Source organism: Saimiri boliviensis, chromosome 2, assembly GCF_048565385.1.
Source record: "Saimiri boliviensis isolate mSaiBol1 chromosome 2, mSaiBol1.pri, whole genome shotgun sequence".
NCBI lineage: Eukaryota > Metazoa > Chordata > Mammalia > Primates > Cebidae > Saimiri > Saimiri boliviensis.
In genome coordinates this window covers 184,042,597-184,065,303 of record NC_133450.1, presented here as the reverse complement: position 1 = coordinate 184,065,303, position 22,707 = coordinate 184,042,597, and the positions used below count along the sequence as shown (strand labels likewise).

General features: G+C 32.2%; 1 long non-coding RNA gene across 2 annotated transcripts in view; it reads right to left on the bottom strand.

Moving 5' to 3' along the window:
* LOC141582860 (uncharacterized) overlaps window positions 1-22,707 on the bottom strand; it is a 646,044-nt gene that overhangs the window by 520,905 nt on the left and 102,432 nt on the right. For both annotated transcript variants that reach the window (XR_012515770.1, XR_012515766.1), the window contains exon 2: window positions 10,333-10,392. This is a non-coding gene — a long non-coding RNA (uncharacterized LOC141582860). The remainder of the gene's footprint in view (window positions 1-10,332; window positions 10,393-22,707) is intronic.

The window sequence follows — 22,707 nt, the reverse complement described above, 5'->3', positions numbered from 1 at the left end:
TGTTGAGACGGAGTTTCGCTTTTGTTAGCCAGGCTGGAGTGCAATGGCACAAACTCGGCTCACCGCAACCTCCTCCTCCTGGGTTCAGGCAATTCTCCTACCTCAGCCTCCTGAGTAGCTGGGATTCAGGCACGCACCACTATGCCCAGCTAATTTTTTGTATTTTTAGTAGAGATGGGGTTTCACCATGTTGACCAGGATGGTCTCGATCTCTTGACCTCGTGATCCACCCGCCTCGGCCTCCCAAAGTGCTGGGATTACAGGCTTGAGCCACCGCGCCCAGCCAAAAACAGCAATTCTTTAAATTTAATTCTTTTTAAGTTCATGAGAGATATTGCTTAGGGAGTTTATTCTCACGTAATATTTTCCAGGTTTTATTATCAGGGTTCTATCTTGGGCAGCAAGTAGAGAAACATTATCCATACCTCGAATAGCTGAAAAGTTTTTCATAGATTTCACTATTATGTATTTTATAAGTATATAATAGGAAAGTTGTCTGTGTCTAAAGATTTTTTTGAAGAGAAAGTTTGAAATGACAGATTCAATTTCTTTAATTCATATGGAATTGTGCAGGTTTTCCATTTGTTTCTATGTCGGTTTTTTATTTTTCCTCAATGAATTTGCCTATTTTATTTAAGTTATATCATAGATATAAAGTTTCTCATAATATCCTCTTCTTGCTTAAAATATATTATAATTCATAACAATCCCCTATTCTCAATCGTCTTATTAGCAATTTTTATTTTATTTTTTTTTTTTATCATTCTTGCTTTCATCTATTTAGTGAAACAAAATATGGCTTGTTTCAATGTTCCCTCATGTTAATCCATTTTCTATTTTACTGATTACTGCCATTTTAGTTATTATATTTATCTTTCTACTTTATTTGCACATAGTTTGCTCAACTTTTTCTGGATATCTATGCTTATACTTAAAGTGGCTCACTTGTAAACAGCCTATATTTAAGCCTCTTTTCATAAAATCTGACAAGTTTTCTATCGTAACTGGAGTGCTTAGACCATTTACATTTAATGTAGTTACTGACGAAGTTGTTTTAAAATATACAAACTTGCTATTGTTATTTCCTTCTGTTTTCTATTTTCTTTTTAAATTTGAATCTTCTTTTGAGGAAATCAAGTATTTTTAAAATTCTGTCAGCACGATTGCCTTTTAACTTCCCTATTTTAATGTTTGCTTAGCACTTTAAAATATATTTTGCTAACATGAGCTTGGTTTGAATTAGTATTTTAATAATCTGTGAATAAGAATAACAATCTTATGTTATTATTCATATATAAACACCATATTTTATTTTACTTAAGCTATACATCCGAAATTATACTGTTATTATTGCATTAAAGCAGGTCATTTAATGTTTTATTTTAGGCTTTTATTTTTATCTATATTAATCTATTACTCACATACTTTCCTACAGATTTGTGCTTCTTTCTGACATTTTTCCTTAACCTCAAAAGTGTATTTTGTTTCTTCAATTGTGGGTCTGCTGGAGACAGTTTTTTTCAGCATTCATTTTTCCAGTTATTCATTTATTTTACTTTCACTTTTGAATAATATTTCACTAGATTAAAAATTATTGATTAGATATTCTTTTCCTTTTGGACCTTTAAGGAAGACATTTTCTTGCCTTCTGGTCATCTGGATTTCATTATCCATGATGATAATATTTGACTTTTTAGAAAGTGTTTTTGTGAAGCCTTTAACTATGATGTGCTTTGGGTTGGTGTAAAGTGTATGTGTGTTGTATTAATCATGCTTGGGGTTTAATAGCTTACTGGAATTCGTGTAAAGGATTTTACAAATTTAGGAGATTCTTTCATATTATATCTTCAAAAATTTCTGCTTCTTAATTATTTTTCTTGGTTATTTTCAGTCTTCCAGCATGGAAAATAATTGACATTACCTCCAAACACTGATACTCTGTTTTAATTTTTTCTTTTATTTATAAATTAATCTATGCTTACTCTATATTTTGTATAGTTTTATTAATATATCTTAAATTTCCCAAGGCATTTTTTTTCTGCTGTGACAAGTCTGCTGTTACCCTGTTCAATCAACTGTATTTCAGATTTTTAAAAATTCTTAGTTGAAGAAAATACATTTGGTTCTTTTATAAAATTTTTAAATTTCTGTTAATCTCCTATTCTCAATCTTAAAAGGGCCAATACGTTCATTGATTCTATCCACCTTTTTCTCTGATTTGCCTATTTTATTTATAGTCATTTTCTTAATGGGATTTTTCCAACACTGGGTCGTTTGTTATTCTGTTTCCATTCTCTTATTTAACTGTTGAATATGAATACTAATTTTATGTTTATTTGCCCCTTACGTAAATATTTTATTGTATATCAAATATTGTGTATAAAACACATTGTAATTTGGCCAAATATTCTTATATTTGTCTCCTTCATTATATATTTACACTCAGGGGACAATACTTTAATCCTTTCAGGGCTTAGCTGAGTTGTTTGCCTGTTTGTTTCTGCGGCTCAGTTAGTTTCAGTTTCCTTTAGCTTCATATTCTTAAGGATAACATGTGGTTCCCTGCACCTAGCAGGATATTGTGATATATGTACAGCAGGACTTCAAATACTTATTTCTGTTTTGAAATACATCCTCCAGCCTTCAACTAATTAATATAGATTAATATAGATAAAAATGCTTTCAAAAAATATCCTGTAAAAAAGAACTGGAAGGCAGGAAAAATTAGCTGTATGTTGGAGATCCTACATCCTCTAATTTATCACATCAGCTCAAATGGTTGCTATTCATTTTGCTGGTTTCTCCTTATCCCATAACAGTCCCTTTAAGTTTGGCAGACTTGATTCTCTACCCACCCATGGCCAAGGTTTAACATATGCCTGAGAGAAGAGAGCAGTCACTGGTTTCTGTTTTTCTAGAAACTTCTGGTACTTCTCCGGAATATAATCTTCAGAGTTTTTTGAATCACCAGCACTCTTTGACTTTAAAAACATAGACTTTTAATTTACCTAGTTGTTGTCTCATTTTTAAAATGGAAACAATTTTTTATTGGGAATTCTACATTCTAGATAGGGCAAAATATCTGGACACAAAGAGCTTTAGTTCAGTGTAACAATGAAGACTGCTAATGTTTATTGAATACTACAGGGTATAAAGCTCTACACTAATCACTTTAAATACATTATCTCACTTAATACTAGAATGAATTTAGTTATCTCATTTTAAATCAAGAAAAAGAATTATAGATGTTAATATTTTTCTAAATATCAAATGCTGAAAAAGGTGTGTCACAATGAGCTTTGAATTTGGATGGAATTTTCTTAAAAGATGACACATTGGCTTTGCTTGATGCAGACTGCATACAGCGTAATGTCTTCAATCTGGAAACTATTAAAAAACTTATGGGGAGAAGTAGTACTTCATAGGCTTGGAGAGGGACAACTGTTGCTTAGTATTCATGTAAACACAAAGAGACTGCCTCCTGGCACACCTGAGATGGGAAAAACAATTGTTTTAAGGTTTCAGTGATGCTGAAAGCATTCTCATTGTTCTGATAAGTATAATATTCATTGAATCAGAAAATCAAATAAATCAACCTCACATGCTACAAGCTTTTATCCCCTTTAGCTAGACAGGTCAGAGACAGACAGTGATGGTCAAAAGATGTTGAAAATTAACAATTGATTCTAAGCATTCTACAGATGATTACTAATTTGTGAGTGTTAAAGAATTATACTATCTACCTTTTAGAGGTCAGTCAAGGAAATGTGGTAAAAACCTTCCATAGGATCTAAAGATTACAGCAACAATTGAGAGGCATTTTGAAATCTGACAAAATGGCAGAGGATATAAGCACTGGTAAAATAGATTCAATCCAAACAATTGTGCTATCATTATAAGCATGAAACAGTGTAACAATCTGAATAAGAAAACTCCGTTTTAAAAAACAGTTGCTAAAGTGTTATGGTAAAGAACTTCAGAAATATCCCAAGAGGAATGAAATTCTACGAAGAAAACAGGAATTCAAATATTTTTCTCTGAATCAATATTTTATAGTGGGAGAATGATACTTCTCCAAATTGACATTCAGATTTTCAAACTAAAATGTTAATCTTTATCTTTCTGTCATTCATTATCTCTTCTCTGAGCCAAACTCATAAAGACAAATACAACATATGTTAGAAATGGAAATAATCATTTTGGCAATACCTACAATATCCTGCAGCTCAAGTAAAATTATTTCAGTTTTAGTTGTTTTTCTCACGTTGGTATAAATCATCCCAGGATGGGGAGAGAGGAAAGCATATTGTTTCAAATCTTCAAGAAGTTTTTCTTTAAACTCAGACAATTTGCACACACTTGGTTTTGTAAGTGGGCGCAAAACTTTTTTACTCATGGACATAAAGATGGGAACAATAAACACTGGGGGCTACTGGGGTGGGGGGAAGAAGGGGAAGGGTTCAGGGCTGAAAAACTATCTATTGGGTATATACTCACTACCTGAGTGATGGGATCATTCATACCCCAAATCTCAGTGTCACATAACATATTCATGTAACAACTTTTATGCTTATAAATCCCTTGCCTTTTCATTTTTAATTAAGAATTATTTATATGTTGCTCTAGTTGCCACATTTTATTAGTAAACATAATATTTGGAATCCTTGAGTTTATTATTTGGTGCATATTGTGAGAACAAAAATTAACATTTTAATATTGTTTTTCTAAATCACCACTCGCCCTAAGAATATTGTTTCTTTTCTATATGAAAAATCTCACCTTAATTTTATGGTAATTACTTTTACATTAGTATATTCAGATCTACTTCCAATATTTCAATTGATCTGTCTACATAGGATAAAAGATACTGGAATAATTACTTAATATAATTTAGTTTTAATACGATTATGTTATTTCACTCCTCTTTTTCTCCCCAAATGTTCATAGATATCAGTATTTTAAATTATTTGTAAACTACTACTAATGGATAGGGTCATCATCAATTTATGTACTAGACTTCCTCTTCCAATTCATTAAGAACTGGGTGCTTGTGAGGACAGACCACTAACTTTGTGATCTTGGGCAACTGATACAGCCTTTCTAATTATTTTTTCCTATGCAAAAATAGGTAATACTTAGTATTTATTTAATGGTGCTGATGTCAATACTTAATTAGATAAAACATGGAGGTGCTTTAAATGGTGCCTGAGATGACCTTGGAGCCAACTATTACATTTTCTCTGATTATCATAATGATGACAAATATCCAGCTTTCACATGAGAGGAAAGCCCATTACCTTTAAAACAACTTTCATTTCTGTCTCTCTTGCCAGCAACCATGCAATGACCAATTAAAGTACTCACGAATTCTATACTCTTTTCTCTAAGTCTCAATACTGGCGCTATCCAACAAATTAAATGTAAACTTATTATTTTTGCTTACCAATCAGACATTCATTCTCCCCTTTACAATCACCCCCACTTATTTCCTTTTCTAGTAGAGAAAGGCTGAAGCATTTTTTCAGCATTCACCAAATCCTATCCATGTTTAATGGATTCCCACAACCAGAACTTCCATTTTAACATTAGCCTTTTACTCAGATTTACTGCAATTCTTACTTAGGATCATTGCAGACATCACAGTGATTCCATATATGTTGCTTGCAATTAGTGACTGAATTATGTCCATTGTTCTTGTAAACTCATTACCAATTGGAGAGGAAGTAAAACAATGCTCATCTTTTCTCAGAATTGCTCATGATGGTAGACAGAAACAAATTCCTATCTATGAAAAACAGAGAAACTACTCTAGTTCTGACAGATGAGTTGCACAGATTCTAACACAAGAAAACTCTTCTTAGTATGCTCTCTTGCTATTTCACAATTTCCAGTGACTGCCATAGGAAAGTAAACATTTTAATTGAAAAATAAATTCTTCAAATATTGTAGTTTCCATTGGTAAGGAAAGTACAGCAGGCAAACAGTAAAATTAAAGAATTTCGTTATAGCTGGTGTTCTTACATTTAAATGAGAATTCTCCAAATTGATTAGTATTGGATAGACTACATTCTACACAATGTACCTAAACATTGTCTGTAATTTAAAACAGTTTCTGGCACATAAAAGCATTCCACCAAGGCAGTGAGGCAATTAAAGTAACAATTCAAAGGCAGATCCAAGAGAATACAGAGAATAAGAGCGCCACATTAAAATCTTTTTTTACATTAATAGTTTGATACTAGGAATTTAAGAAAAATAGCTATTCAATCAACAGAAACAACATCTACATTCCTTTTTTATGCTCTCCATTAAAAATGTTATATTTTATCATTAGTTTCCTTTTCCACAGGTGTGAAATTAGTGGAATCTTACTCTGTTTACAAGTTATAAGGAGAGTTATATCTGCAAATATTATTTTATTAAACAAAGAATAAAGAAAAAAAGTATTCAGTGAAGGTCACTATTTACACAGCCGTATTCATTTGCAAGAACACACATAACAAATCTGTTTCATTGTGTATTAACAAAGTAATTTCATGGTTGAATGAATTTATGTAATTAGCTAACATGTTTTAGCATAATAGTACCATTATACATAGTTGGTGAGTCATACTTAAACAGAGAATTCTGTTATGTAGCCTACAAATAACACAGTAGCAAGTGTTTCTTAATAACAGTAAAATGTGTGTATACCACACTATGGTTTACAAGGCACTTTCACATATATTGCCTAACTTCAACTTCAAAATGTTCAGAAAATCATATATTTAGGGTGGGAGTTCTTTTGCTAATAAACAGACGAAGAAAATGAATAGGAATATGAAAGACATCTTTCCTCAAAGTCACTATTTGCAGAATTAGAAGTAGAACACACTTATCCTGATTCCTAAATGTATGGTACTTTTCTTACCAAGTACTTTTTTTTTCTTTTTTATGGCCTAGATTTTATTAACTACAATAAATAAATCGAATAGCACTCTGACTTATTTTCTGTCTCATGAATAAAGTGAAATCCCTTCCTCAGCATTCTACATCTTTATTTAGAATTCTAAACTGTCCACTGTTTTAAATCTGATCCAAAAGTTTTGGATTACATTGAATCCATTCAACACTGTCTAGTTTCCATTAATATTATTGTATTGTTGGTTGTTTATATTATATTGTAATTTAAAACTTACATAACCAAATTAGGCTTCCTGCTTTGCCTCTAAAAATCTGGTAAATATGACAAGAGTGAGCAATAACTCTTGCCATATTTACTGTTGTAGTGTTAATTTGTCTGTTGTGTTTATAAAAGCTCTTCCTTGTGCAGTGATAATGATATATTATATAATAAGAATTTTTCTACTTCACATGTAAACCTGAAATAGGTTGTTAAAATTCAGTCTTAAATTGAAAGTATTATCTTATTTAGAAGATTTTATTGTAAAAATGGCAACATCATTCATATTTTAGACAATAGCTCATCTCTTGTCAATAAAAATAATGTTTAGGCATAAAAGTTAAATTACTTTCATTACTATCACAATAATGGTACAACTTTGAACTAAAAACCTTAGTGGGTTTATGTTTGTAACAATAAGTAGGTACAGCTAATACTTTTCAATAAATATGTGGTCAAACACAAGGCATAAGGCATGTAAAAGAACAGATTACTTGTTCAAAAGAGCACTGTGTTCAGAGGGCCAGGTTATTTTTGTTGTTTCATTCTTTTGATTTATTTGGTTATTGATGTTATGTCTATTCATCTGTTTGATCAATTTAATTTTAAGCAATTTATTATTGAAGCTATATATATTATAAATGTACTCACTATGGAAAGTCTAATAATTTTAATATTTAAGTACTATTTACTTATGTATGCTTAGAGAACATGCTGACCACTTTATAAATATATACAAAATTACATCATACCCATATTTAAATCATCCCTAAAAACAAATTAGGATCCATCTTGAAAGACATTAGAATAGACTTCATTATATGATCATTATATCGTGGACTTGAACAATATGCAATATTAACTCTTTTTCTTCTAAATATTCTTGGTGTAAATGAATTTGGAAAAATAATAATGATGACATTTTGTGGTACATTGTAATAAGATAATATATAGGTAGATAGATACCAAGTGATACTTAATTCAGAATATGAGGAAGTTGACATGATATCTAGGATTCAATATAAAGAATTTATGGAGATCTTTGTCTTTTTTTCTATGCTCATTAATTATGTATTCTTTTTTCAGTTAATAACTACCTCTTATAAAAGCAAGGCATTTCTACACAATAATTCTAGATATGTCTATAGTTGATCAAATTCATTTATAGAGGACAGGCTTTATTTATGTATTTTCAAGTTCTTACAGAATATCTCATATTCTTTCTAACTTGTGGATCTCTATATAACTGGTTTTGAATGTTGGTCTAACACTTACTAGACACATAATCACAGATATTTGTTTTTACATCATCATAACAGCTTTGATATTGTCATCATTGTGTTGAAATGAAGTTAAATAAAGCTGTATTTAAAGTAACTAAGCTCAACACATTTCAGGGTTTTTGTCCAAATTTAGGATATATATATATATATATATATATATTAAACCTAATTCAGGATATATGTATATGCATATATGTACAAATGTAGAGAATATATACATATATATGTATACGTATACATATTTTTGTACATATACATACATATATGTATACATATATATTTTTGTATATAGTTTTGTATATACACACATATACATTCCTTTGTATACATGTATGTAGATATAATCTATTACTTTGTGTATATATATATATGTGTACATATATACAAAGGAATAGATTGTCTTTCCATAATATATGTGTGTATATGTATATATACATATATATCCTAAATTATATATGTATTCTACACAGGATAAATGATGACTAATGGTTAATAGTCATTGGAACAAAGACCAGATCTGAAATTACAATCCGTGATATTAATCATTTTATTTGAAACAAAACTTAATTTTCCATGCCAGGAAATTTTCCTTTCATTAGATTTTTTACCTGCTATGTCGGTCTGCCATGCTTTACAATTTTTCTAAGAATAACAGATTGTTTTTTCAGAAAAGGAATAGATTATGTCTTTCCATAATTCAGTACTTTCTGTAATTCATTTTCCTTTGTGGAAGTCTAATCAAAAGTCCTGTTTATGTTAATAGTTAATTCCCTCTTTATATAACTTTTAAATGTAAGAGCTTAGTAATGGGTAGAAATTGAGTTGTTTAATTATCATGGTCTTAGGCAAGTTATTACTATGTTTCACCATTTTTGCATTTGTATAATGATTCAGGAAATTAAGCTGTGTTGATCATCACTGCATAAAAACTCCACACACACATTTATACACATATGTATACATAAAAGTCACAAATACCTTATCAAGTATTGCTCATTGAGACGCAGAAAGAGTATGTCTTCTTTAAAGGTCCAAAAAAATTCAGTAAGGAATTTTTATGTATCTTTTTCTTTTTTTTTTGAGATGGAGTTTTGCTCTGTCACCTACCCTGGGTTGCAGTGGCACCATCTCGGCTCACCACAACTTCCACCTCCCAGGTTCAGGCGATTCTCGTGCCTCAGCCTCCTGAGTAGCTAGGATTACAGGTGTGTACCACCACGCCCTGCTAATTTTGATATTTTTAGTAGAGAAAAGATTTCACCATGTTGACAAGGCTGGTTTCTAACTTCTGACCTCAAGTGATCTGCCCACCTCAGCCTCCCAAGGTGCTGGGATTACAGGCATGAGCCACTGCTCCTGGCCACATATTTTTATTGTAATAACTCCCCATAAAGAAAGATAGCAGAAGACCAAAATGCCATTATGACATTAATGACAGTCTTAATCATCTACTCTTATTTTAATTGAAAATTTCCTTGGCCTATCAATTTACCTCGAGTACTTTAATAAGGCAAAAATTAAAAGTACAGAAAGATATGTGCATATAATTATTCATTGCATCCTTGTTTATAATATTAAAAATAGAGAAACAGCCACTATTTTCCATAGGAGCTTGTTAAATAAGTTATGGTACAACCCTTAGAGGATCAGCATTGACATACAACTATAATTCCTTTTAGCAATTAATTCATATTATATAATCTAATGTTTAAGAGTTTCTTAATAATCAAAGGTATTTCAAGCTAAATGAATTGCACATCTTTCACTTTATTATAATGTTTCCATTTTATCTTGATTGCATTTAGTTTTTTCTATTAACTACTTGCAAGCATTTTATTATCAGAACACACATGAAATATGAAGTAAATTTCTAAACACTGGACCCACCTGATTGAATTCCCTTGCTTCTCTCCTTGATCAAACCAGGTCCAAAGGGTTTTTTCTAAACTGAAACAGCAAAAAAACAACAACAATGTAAAACTACTTTCTTAATGGAATGGTATATAATATTTTTAAGATATCTGTGTACAAGATAGTACAATGACAAAGTCACAAGTCACAATAATTAGTTGAGGGAACAAAATAAAGCAGGGTAAGTCTTGGTATCTAGTCTTATTTGGATATTTAGAATATATAATGTCAAATATAAAATAACAACTTCAGAAAACATCTCCATTGTGCTTCTACACTTATCAGCAATAACATTCAGATGTCCATGTCTTAGTTGTAGCCTTGTTAATCTTACATTTAAGCAAGGAAGACAGATAACTAAAACAGTGATAAGAATAGAGTGATGGGTGTGCAGTGTGCCATGGGAGAACAGCATAGTAATACAGTCTAATCCTTAATAAAACATTAGTGAAACAAAATAAATTGCTAACTAATAGGAACAATTTTTAACTACAAGGAAGATAGATCCAAGAATATTAAAACGATACAAGAAAACATTTTAAATGCAAACCATCAATAAAACCAGTAAAAAGTAAAACTTAACAGATGCATTAAGAGCTTCCAATGTCATTTAACATGCATATCTTGTAAAAGCATTAGAAAGCCAGAAACTTGGACATATTTTCTCAAGATATGAGGAAGAGAAGATGTCAGGGCAAGTACAATTTCAGTTCACAAAGAAACTACTTCAGGAAAAAAGCATACCATATATATGTAATTTCTAATATATATAATTTAGCTCAGGATCCCCAGAAAAGGTAAGATATAGCAATAGGGTATAAAAAAGAGGGAATGTTCATTGAGAGAAAATTATGTATATTTAATTACCTCATTAATATTGTAATAATATAAAAGAAAATATTACCTTAAAGGTGGAAACACCTAATTAAGTAACATTTTACTAATAGAAAATAGTGTAGATTTTTTTTCTGGACTTTGATGGAGAGGGAGATTTGGAGACAAGATGGAAACATTCTGACAGAGGTCATAACTGTCAAAGTCAAATTGGGTAGATACACATAGAGTTTGGTTAAAGAAGAAGATTAATTTAACTATGTCAGTAAATACATCTTAGGCTCCAGAAAAAAATGGGATTGGAAATATAAGGTGGGTGAATTTGAGTAGAAGGTTGAAAGTCAGACAGAGTTCAAGCCTATTTTGCAGACAATAATATCATAGTACCATACCATGTAATGCTGAAAGGGATTTCAGATATTCACTCCAGTTTGGGAATTTTTTATTGAGAACACTGATGCTCTTAAAACATTAAATGGCTTAATTGTAATGACAGTATCGAGACCTGACTTCAAATCATATTCTCTTCAACACGAAGCAGTGTTGAGGAAAGTGGGCCAAACAGTGAGTTCCTACAATAATAATTCATTTTAGGAATAGTAATCTCTAAATTATATTGAGGAAATATTTACATGATTGAATGGAAGAACATTAAATAAAGATTAAAGAGCACTTATGAAGAAATGTGTAAACATAGAAAATGAAAATATCATTTAGAAATGAGAGTGAGGTGTGAGTTCTTAATTTTCAAAGGAAGATGTGACAGGATTTAGTGAACGTAAAATTGAAAAATGAAGAATAAGCCATCAATTCTAGATTTCCGACCTATAAGACTTTGGGGCAACTGGCATTATTCAAAGGTAAACTGTTTAAAAATGCCATATTTAGAGAAAACAAATCTACAGACTAGTTACTATGAGGGAATAAATTTGTAAATTTAAGTTAACACTTCAGAGATATATGTGGAATCCAAATAATTTTATTTTGCACTATTTCTGTAAACATTATTTTTTTTTGTCTAAATACGAGTTTATTTTCCCCCAAAATTTTAATCATGTACATATAACAAAGAGAATCATGAGCTCCTAGCAATATATTTTGGAGCATTCAAAGTTTGTTTATTTGTTTCCAGTAATTAGAAACCTTCCAAGGAAAAAACATGAAATGGCAATTACTATTAATGCCTTCAGGCCTTCACTCCAAAATCTAGACCAAAGACCAAACAAATTAGGAGTTTTTCAGAAGATATAAAATTCTCTTTCTTATCTTGCCTTCTCCCCCACCCCGCTCCTCCCTCTTTTCCCTCCTTCATTATTTCCTCCCTTGTACATGCACACTGATAGCAGGAGTTTGGTACACAAAGTAAATACATTAGGCTGGAAGTAAATGTTCAATTGCCATGCTACAGTTAAGTAATTTACAAAATATAACTTACTGAATTCAAATTTGCAGTGTAACCAGTTTTTTGACCTTTATTTTCCTCTTCATCAGCTCTTAATTAACTCTTGTTCTTCTAAATGCCCAAAACATAAACTTATCTATTTTCTTTGATCTACCTTGAATTTTGGGGAAATCGTGTGCTCTTATTCTGACTTCTTGAGGTCTTGCCTTTAAGTTCAAGATAAACTTCATGCAAACTAACCTTTGACATTACATGATGCCACTCACATTTCTCTATTGTGACAGGTTTCTCCTTTCTCTGGCTATTTCATACCCATTACCATTTCCTTTACAACTTTTTTCTTCTTTCTAACCTAAAGATTGATTTAATTAAGAGTAATTGTGGTACCTTCCTTAATAGCAGAGTAATATTATATATATGTGTACATCTATAGAAAGTACAGGTACTCAAAGCAAGATGTATAATTTAAAAGTTATACAATAAAAGTAGAAGAAAGGAAGCAAAAAAACCACAAAGAATAATCTACCTATTATTTCACCAATCTTTAAGTAAAATGTACTCAAGGAAATTTTCAAGTCATTAAAAAATATGTGGAATATGTTATTATATTCTGCAAAATGACCAGGGCCTACCCATAACTGTTTAACTTTTCATTTACTTCCCTATTTTATTCACTTTGAAATCCTCTATTGATTTTTTTACTCAAAAAATGGTTATTTATATAAAGTCATCATTCAAAAAATATGGTTCAAAATAGAATGTATGTTGGTTTTTACAAGAATGATAAAAGTATCCAAAAATGAATTATAAATTACATCAAAAAAGCATCAGAATAATTTAAAGGTAAGTGGAATAAGACCCACTTCTCTATCAGAAAATTATAGCAAATAAATATTTTGACATGCAAAATAATTACTTTTGTTTTGGAGGTAAAATATACTTATCAAGTTTAAATCAATCCATAAAAACTAATATTTCTTCTAGAATAGCCATACATTTTTAATTTTTATCAATTTATTTGAGGGAATATTTTTAATAAGTAATGTTCAAACATTAAACCTTATTGAAAATCATATACAAAAAATTAACTCAAAATGGATCATAAATCAAAATGTAAAACCCAAAATTATAACATGTGTACAGGAAAATATAGGAGAAATATCTTTGTTACTTTTGAGTAGGCAAAGATGTCTTAGAACACAAAAAGCATAAACTGTATTTTAAAAAATAAACAACTTCAATTTTTAAACAGTTACTTTTGATCAGTATATGGCAGTGTATATCTTATCTAAATTATTAATAAAATTGAACTGTATGAGCCAAAGTAAAAAAAAAAAAAAAAAAAGAACTCCTCTTTTATTTGATGATATTGCTCATTTATCCACTTGTTTTTGGATTATATAGTTCAAGTAATATGTTTCAAAGATGCATACATAAAAATACTAGAAGAAAACCTAGGCAATACCACTCAGGACATAGACATAGGCAAGGACTTCATGACTAAAACACCAAAAGCAATGGCAACAAAAGCCAAAATAGACAAATGGGATCTAATTAAACTTAAGAGATTCTGTACAGTAAAATAAACGTTCATTAGAGTGAACTCGCAACAAACAGAATGGAAAAAATTTTTGCAGTCTACCCATCTGACAAAGGGCTAATATCCAGAATCTACAAAGAACTTAAACAAACAAGAAAAAACAAACAACGCCTTCAAAAAGTATGCAAAGGATATGAACAGACACTTTTCAAAAGAAGATATTTATGTTACCAACAAACATAAAAAAAGCACCTCATCATTGGTCATTAAAGAAATACAAATCAAAATCACATTGAGATATCTTAAACCAGTTAGAATAGCGATCATTAAAAAACCTGGAGCCGGTGAGGGGATGGAAGGCAGCAAAGCACACTGCCATGTGTGTACCTATGCAATAATCTTGCATGTTCATCACATGTACCCCAAAACCTAAAATGCAATAAAAAAAAAAGAAAATTCCTGAAATTATAAAAAAAAAAAAAAAAAAAAAACCTGGAGCCAACAGATGCTGAAGAGGATGTGGAGAAACAGGAACATTTTTACACTGTTGGTGGCAGTGTAAATTAGTTCGACCATTGTGGAGGACAGTGGGGCAATTCCTCAAGGATCCAGAAATAGAAATTCCATTTGACCCAGCAATCCTATTACTGGGTATATATATACCCAAAGGACTATAAATTATTCTATTATAAAGACACATACACACATATGTTCATTGCAGCACTGTTTACAATAGCAAAGACTTGGAACCAACCCAAATGCCCATCAAAGACAGACTGGGTAAAGAAAATGTGGCACATATACACATGGAATACCATGCATCCATAAAAAAGGATGAGTTCATGTCCTTTGCAGGGACATGGATGAATCTGGAAACCAAAATTCTCAGCAAATTGACACAAGAAAACCAAACACTGCATTTTCTCACTCATAAATGGGTGTTGAACAATGGGAGCACACGGACACAGAGAGGGAAGCATCACACATTGGGACCTGTTGGGTGATGGGAAGGCTGGAGGAGGGACAGCAGGGGATTTGGGGGTGGGGAGGAATAACATTAAGAGAAATACCTAACGTGGATGGTTAGGGATGGAGGCAGCAAACCACCACGGCATGTGTATACCTATGTAACAATCCTGCAAAATCTGCCCATGTACCCCAGAACTTAAAGTACAATAAATTAAAAAAGATGCATACTTCTGTATCATTTATAACTTTGCTTTTAGTCTCTCACCCAAAGATAAAATAAGATATTGGTGGAGATATTTTGCTACAATATAGAAGACAACTTTTTGTTTATTAATCCTGCTTGAAATAATATAATCTTATGTGTTATGGCAAAGATTGTGGAGGCACACCAAAGTTTTTATTACTGCTTCTCCTTATTCCAAGGTAGGACTCATGGCCTATTCTGTCTAATAGGCTATGGACAGAGATGTTGTAAGTCTATTGTGTATCAAAACATTGAAGAGTTAGTGTGATGCCTTCAGTGTCTTCCCTTGATACAGCAACTAGGAGGCTGAATGACCCAACTGGTGCAGTTATTAGACGTTAGAGTTTCCATCAGCCTGGATCCCTGAGTAACAGTATGGACAAAGAACACCTAGAAAGTGTTGCAAGAATGAGTGGTAAATTTCTGTTTTGGAAATATTTGTTATCACTATATATCCTAACCTAACAAATACGTACTTTTTATTACCACTCTCAATATACCAATGTAAAGAACTCTTATTTATTAATCCATGTTAAAATTTGATACATCAGTTTTACTCACTCATAATCTGTCTTATCTGATTATTTACCTTTATTATTTTCAATTATTTAAATTTGTAACATCAACATATTTCTACTTTTCCTTTTCTGTCTTGCCATAGCTTAGAAAATAGATTTTAGTCATAAGAACATGGGCACCCAAAGGGCTTCTGAACCCGAAGAGGGATAAAGTTATATGAGCCAGAGCTGTCATTTTACTGAGACCCTTGGGGTTATGCTGGGCTAAATTCTAGGTGAGAATTACAGCAAAGCAAATGAGTGACTTGCAGTGGTAAAGAATAAGAAAGATATTAATGGTTACATGTGTATCATAGAAAGCTTTCTAATGTATAATGGTGTAAAGAACATTTAGATTTAGTACATTTGAATTTTTGTAATACGGATGTTTCATTTTCATAATTATTAATTTCTGGTATTTTAAATAAAATGGTGAACAGAATTTCTAGAAAAATGATCAGAGGGACAAGCAACATTTGACAGATGAAGAGATGTGAATATCCTCAAACCTGTGGACAAATGTTCAATTTATCAGAAATAAAATACATATATTAATAAAATAGTAATAAAACACAGATTTGGCTATCTTACTGGTAAATACTGAAAAGAACTACAGAAAATAAAGGTGATATGATGTGAAAAAATTCACTTAAATGGTGTTTTGGAATGAAGAATGTTGCAAATTTTGTAGAAAAATATTATCAAGGTGCAGTGTCTCACCCCTACAATCCCAGCACTTTGGGAGGATGAGGTAGAAGTATCTCTTGAGACCAGGAGTTCAAGACTAGCCTGAGCAACATAATGATAACCCTTTCTACAGAATAACAATAACAAAAATAGTGAAGTGTGGTGATTAGCACCTGCAGTTCCAACTACCTGGGAGAGTGAGGCAGAGGATCCCTTGAGCCCCGGAGTTTGAGGCTGCAGTGATCAAGCCATTGCACTCCAGCCTGGGCAACAGAGAGAGAGAGAGAGAGAGATCCACCCTCTCTCTCAAAAAAAAAAAAAAAAAAAGGAAGAAGAAAAAAAAATTAAAACAAAGAACAAAAGCACATCCTAAATTCAAACAATGATAAATGAAATTAATGAAGAATGGAAATCTGGATGATGTAATAGGGTAAGTTGGGGATGAGGTGAAAAAGCAAGGGGGCATTTAGAGTGGGCAGGGAGGTGAAGCCTTACTACCAAAGCACCATTTCACCTGAAAGCTAAAAGACAAGAAATAGGAAAGGAAGCTAGATAAAAGGAAAAAGGAAAGGCAAGCTAGATGAACAAACACAGAGACTCTAGGATAAAGATGAGTTTGCTGTTTGATGACTAGAATGATACCATAGGTTTCAGCCTGGTGGGTTAGGGGACTAGTGCTATGGAATACATTTAAAACTACATGGCCAAGTCTTTTGGTACTTGGAGGCTAAGGTAAAGGAAATAGATTTTATTTCAGGGGCTGTGATTAAGAGGAAGAGGACTTTCACCAAGAGGAGTAATCTGGATTTGTTTATATTTTACAGATCATTCTGGTTTCTGTGTGGAAAATGGAGAGTTCAGGGATCCAGAGATAAAACAGCATAACTTCTAAAGTGATTGTTGCAGTATTAAGGAAAGAAATAAAGTGGTCTGGGCCAGGACAGTAGTTGTGAGACTTGAAAGAAATGAAGTAACACAATAGCTGTATGATTATTGAAGTCCTAGATTTGGGGATCTCTGAACAGAGCCACTAGATGATTTTACTTGTTGCAATAGGGAAAACTAGAAGGAGAATAAATTAGTGGTCAATGGAAAGGGAGAAATTATGAGCTCATGTTTGTCACATGAATCTAAGCTCATGTGAATCTAAGATGGGATCTTAAGCAAGCCTACTTACTGATATATAAATTTGTATCTCAGTGGATGAGTCAGAGCCCTTTTTATAGAAGTGGTTTTATGAGTCAAAATAGTAGATGAGAACATTAGGGAGACACTGTAGATAGACATAACAACAAAGAAATCTTTTGGAAATCCCTTCATCGAGTTTCCCTTTAAATCTATGCCACCTAATACTCAACATAATAGCAAGCAAGATTTTCTGTCTTCAGAAAAATATGAAACTAGAACTGTGTTATTTAAAAAGTTATAGGAAGTTCTGCAGTGTCACATTTTATATAAAAACTATTCACCAACATTCAGATTTTAATTTTTTCATTATAAATTAACAAATTATAGTTGCATATATTTATATGGTACAAAGTGATGTTATGATTTATAAATACATGCAATAATTAAAACAAGCTAACCTACCCATCACCTCAAATATTTATGATTTTGTAATGAGAATGGTTGAAATTTATTCTTAGTGATTTTAAAATGTACAACATTATTAACTATATTCATCACATGGTGCAATAAATCTCAGAAAAACTTATTCCTTCGGTATAATTGAGGCTATGTGCTCTTTGACCAACATCTCCCCATTCTCTCATATCCCACCGCATTCTGCTCTCTGCTTCTATGAGTTCAAATGTTTCAGATTCCACATATAAGTGAGAATATGTGGTATTTCTGTTTCTGTGTCTGGTGTATATCACATAGCATAATTTTCTTCAATTCCATTCATTTTCTTAAAAATGATGGAATATACTTCTTTTGTAAGGTAGTGTGGTATTGCACTGTGAATATATACCATTTTCTCTTTGTCCATTCATCTGTTGATGGACACTTAGGTTGGTTCCATAATTTTGCTATTGTGAATATTGCTGTAATGAATGCTGGAGTGTAGGCATCTCTTCAACATATTGATTTTAAATCTTTTGAGTAAATATCCAGAAGTGAGATTGCTGAATCATACGGTAATTCTGTTTTTGTTTCTTTGAGGGACCACCATACAGTTTTTCATAAATGACTGTACAAACTTATATATCCACCAATGGTGTACAAGGGTTACCTTTTCTCCACATCCTCATCAACGCTTGTTATGTTTCATGTTTTTGGTAATAGCCTTTCTGAAGGATATGATGTGTTATATCATTGTGATTTTAATCTACATTTCATGAATTATTAGTGATGTTGAGCATTTTTCCTACATCTGGTGTCCATTTGTTGGTCTTCTTTTGAGAAATGTATATTCAGAAACTTTGACCATTTTTATTTTTTTTTATTTATTTATTTTTATTTATTTTTTTTTATTGCATTTTAGGTTTTGGGGTACATGTGATGAACATGCAAGATTGTTGCATTTAAATTGGATTATTTCTTTTCTATACAATTGTTTGAATTCCTAATATATTTTGGAATATATTAGAAATTATATACTTATTAGAGACATTATAGAATATATTAGAGATTATATACATAATCTCTAACAGATGTATGGCTTGCAAACATTTTCTCCCATAGTGTTGGTTGTCTTTTCACTCTGCTGTTTCCTTTATGATGCAGAAGCTTTTTATTTAGATGTAATCCCATTTGGCTATTTTTCCTTTTGTTGCCTGTGCTCTTGATGTCAAATCTAAAACAAATCATTGTCCAGACCAATGTTGTGTAGTTTTTCCCCTGTGTTTTCTTCTAGTATTGCTCTTTTTGCTTTCTGCTAGGATAGGAGACATCTAATATAATTTTTTCCATGTTTGTTTCAAGGACTATGCCGCCTAAAGCTAATTTGAATTTCCCAAGATTCAAGTGACTAAATCATCACTCCCGTTGTGAGCAAAAATTACTCTGTTTTTATTTGAAAAATCGGATGGCAACACTCATTTGGATGCAAAGAGCATTTGCATTTTTATTGTCTAAAGTAATTCAATTAGTGGTCATTCTTTACAATTTTCATGATTTTTCTTACTTTCCTTATCAGAATGCAGACATGAAAAGCACATGCGTCTTCTTGAGAAAAAAAATATTGCTTTTATGAAGAAAGTATGAAACTAATTATGGAAGAAGAATGAGGAGGGAATGAGGTGCCTCAGACCTGGACTCATCTGTCTCACTAAGTGTGTCTTCCCACAACTTACCTCCAGCTTATGCCTTTCCTGAACACACAAGTTTTTATGTTTTCTGCATTCATGTTGAATCATTAGATTCTAATAAAATATTCTGGAAAAGACATTATATCTTTCAAACACTCATATAAATCAGACCACCACCTAAGTGGAATAAGTATTAGCTGACACCCAAAGTTAAAAATGGCTTCGGTAATTAAGGTAGTACTACGCTCCTGCTGTCACTTCCTATATATATATATATATTAAATCAACATCATTTCTTAGTCCCATTGTCTTTTATACCTGAGGTTTCCAGAAAAAGAGAAAAAATAGCTTCATTGTAGAGACTGACCTGGGAGCATGCATGTGACTCTTTTTTTTTTTTCTTTGCTATTATGTTTAAACATGTTTTATTTCTTAAAATGGAGTATAAAATGAAATTAAAGCAAGAGTAATATGAATACAAACACTGAATTGAAATTATGTCTTTCTATGCAATATGACCAGAAAATTTAGTAATATTTCTGTATTTTTATGAAATATATCAACATAGAGATAAGCAAAGCATTATTATCAGAAAGACATGGTATCCTTATATGTGAAACTCTGAGAACATAAACTACTCATTATCCTTTTCCTCCTCATATTGTGAGTATTCCTGTGTTTAACTCCATTTAGGTATCCCAGGGAACTGTAAACAGTATCACAGTTACTGCTAAAACAAACTTTAAAAATAACCAAATTAGAGATATCATTGATTATTTGGTCCAGACAGTAAATTCTAACGCCATTTGTGTACTCACACATATTATATCCTTGCATTTATAAGTCTATATCCTGGCATTTATAAGTCCACATCCTTATAAGTGATTTCAAAACCCATCTGATCCTTGCTATTCTAGAATATAATCATGAATATTTATTACTTTGTAATGGACACTAAAACTTTCTTTCGTAAGTTGAAAGCCTAGTATTTCTTTCTTATTTAAGGGAGATACTGCTGAAATGAAGCCAGCCATCTTGATCTTCAAGTTTACGTAAAATGAAGGATGAAGAACATAAGTAGCCATGTGAATCTAAAGGGTGCCAAGTCTCTGTTATGAAATATGCCCTCTGCCTAGTCAGAAATGATTTAGTACTCCCCTTCTGCTCCATTGCCTGGGAATATTCACAGCAAGGTAAATTGTTGGCAAAGTGTCATGCTATAAATTCTGCAATCAATGCCCTTGTCAGAATGGACACCTTATCTTCAGTGGTAGAAAGAAGCAATGATAACATTTTGGAGGCTGCTTCTTGAAATATTCTGAATGCAGGCCCTTACAAGGACTTGAAGTATTACCCTGTGATCTCTGGAAGTAAACTGCCTGCTTAGGTAACCTAAGGTCTATCTCACTGTGCCTTTCATTGAGAAGTAACTTGAGATTGAGACTTACTTGAATGACTATGAGATTGTCTAGTAATGTTTTTTTCATTTTGCTGTTGTTTCGTTTTGTTTCATTTTGAGGTGGAGTCTTGCTCTGCCACCTAGGCTGGAGTGCAGTGGAGTGCAACTTCTGCCTCCCAGGTTCAAACAGTTCTCCTGCCTCAGTCCCCTGAGCAGCTGGAATTACAGGCATGCAACACCATGCCCAGATAAGTTTTGTATTTTTAGTAGAGATGGGGTCTCACAGTGTTGACCACGGTGGTCTTGAATTCCTGACTTTGTGATCTACCTGTCTCAGCCTTTCAAAGTGCTGGGATTACTGGCATGAACCATGGTGCCCAGCCAAAACTGTAATTTTATCTAGAAATTACTTATTTTTGGAATCTCCCTAATTATAAGTGAACAGGCTACCTCCAAAAAACCTATAAAATTATTTCAATTATTGAAACTCATGCTCAAAAAACTGACTAATAAGCTGTGGTTTTGTTGCTCTCATGATCAGTCAAAATCTGAAAGTTCAAAATTTCTCTTACTGGAAAACACCTTTGCATCCCCTCTAATGAGTCTATTAGCAAGTTGGAGCCTTCAGGTGATAATGCTTTACTATTTAAAAAAAATGTAGGCCAGGCGCCGTGACTCGTGCCTGTAATACCATCATTTTTGGAGACTGAGGCGGGTGGATCATTGAGGTCAGGAGTTTGAGACCAGCCTGACCAACATGGGGAAACCTCATCTCTACTAAAAATACAAAAATTAGCCAGGTCTCCTTGTGCTCACCTGTAATCCCAGCTACTGAAGAGGCTCAGGCAGGAGAATTGCTTGAACCCAGGAGGGGGAGGTTGCAGTGAGCCAAGATTTTGCCATTGCACTCTAGCCTGAACCACAAGAGCAAAACTCCATCTCAAAAAAATAAAAATAAATAAATATAAATAAGTTACCAGTGCAAGTTAACTCTAACTGATTTTTGCACAAGGTACAGGCACATTATAATCATTCTCTTATCTTTCATTATTACATAGGCTTTAATGGACTTTGTTTATTGATTTCTCTTCCTAAATAATCATCCTTGAAGGGATGCATAATACTGCTTGTGCTAAATAATTAATAGCATGTAGAGTTACTGGGAAAGCTATGATAAGCTGGAGGATGTAGCAGAAAGAGGCTCAGCAGCACAGCAATAAATATAATAAGAGGCCAGTGCTGTCAGGACAGGAATATCATATGATTAATTGCTCTATTACTTTTTCTTGGTCTTCAGAAATGCAAGAGGATATTAAAAAGGAAGTAGAAAATAAAGCACTTTGTTGAATGTCGCTTCTTCTTATTCATTCACTGGGGTGGAGGGTGAGAGACACTGCTTAAGTTTCTGTTATATCTTATTTATAGAAAGCTGATACAATAATAGATTCTATTCAAATTATATAGAAAA